Below are 1,220 nucleotides of genomic sequence, written 5' to 3' on the forward strand. Positions count from 1 at the left end.
CATGGATGATGGTACATATGGAGTGGGACCCATGCGTCGAACCGAGAGAGAATTAGTCTTAGGCTCTCAGCTAGCTATACATAGGCATTAGAAAGCGTTGAGGGCTGCTCCTTTTCAGCGTTTGAAATTCGAGGCATTGGTTTAAAGTTGAGTGCGAAAGGCACTGTATTTTCGAGCCTCGTGCATGCTGCTGCTGCATGCCATATGGCCCCCTCTCTGTTTGTTTTTGCAGAAAAAAGGAGGATAACGTTACTACTGCTACTACTTAATTACCTTTGTAATTATCTCATCCCCCATTTCCCAAATCTGCTGCTCAATGCTTTATACCAATCCTTTAGGGTTAGCAAGGGAGGTGCAGAGTGCAGACCAAAATTTAAAGCACTGTTCCCGCGTGGAGAGGACTACTTTTTTTCTGCTTTTGTCGATTGTTGTCTTGTATCATCTCATCTCATCTCATCTCATCTCATCTCATGCTTAAACCTTACTTTTCTTTTCTGTTTTTGCTGTTCCTTTCTTTCTCTTAAAAATTTGTCACTTTTTCAGCACTAGGATTCATTCATAACTCATAACCAAGCGTGCTTTTGGTTTTGGATTCTTTTCATGCATTGCGTTGCGTTGCCCACTCTTACTATTCCCCCATAAGTCACTGCACCCATTTTTTTATAAAAAAAAAAACAGAAAAGAAAATCCCACATTAAAGCGCAAAGATCTCCGGCTTTTCAAAGCCCGAGGGAAAGTAACTGTAAAAGGCCGAAGATTCATACAAGAAAAAAAGAAAGACAGAAAAAGAGAACCCATCTTCCCGAGGGTTTCCTCCTTTTCTTTTGTCTTTGTATATGCGTAGAATTCAAGAATTAAGAGATGTTTGCAGTAGCAGACTGCTTTCCCTTGCTGCTGCATATTTTCAGGCTTGGAGATTTATTGGTAGAATGAGATGATATAGACGATTAGTGGTACAAAGTTATATTATGGGCTAGTATTAATTATACATGGTCCGTCCCTCTACCTCTAGGGCGTTTAAAACAGACCTGGAGCTTTCTGGTTTTGTGAATGGTGGGGGTGTAAATTAAGAGCTGGATTCTTCTGCAGACAGAAACCAAATGATGATGATGGGGCTTCTATACTGCTGCTGGACCTTTATCACTTGCAGTATGGTAGTTGATCATAAAAGAAAAAAAAAAATGAGATTGGTACTTGGTACTAGCGAGTAGTTAGTAATA

Source organism: Theobroma umbraticum, unplaced genomic scaffold, assembly GCF_002168275.2.
Source record: "Theobroma umbraticum cultivar Fairchild unplaced genomic scaffold, ASM216827v3 scaffold_228.0, whole genome shotgun sequence".
NCBI lineage: Eukaryota > Viridiplantae > Streptophyta > Magnoliopsida > Malvales > Malvaceae > Theobroma > Theobroma umbraticum.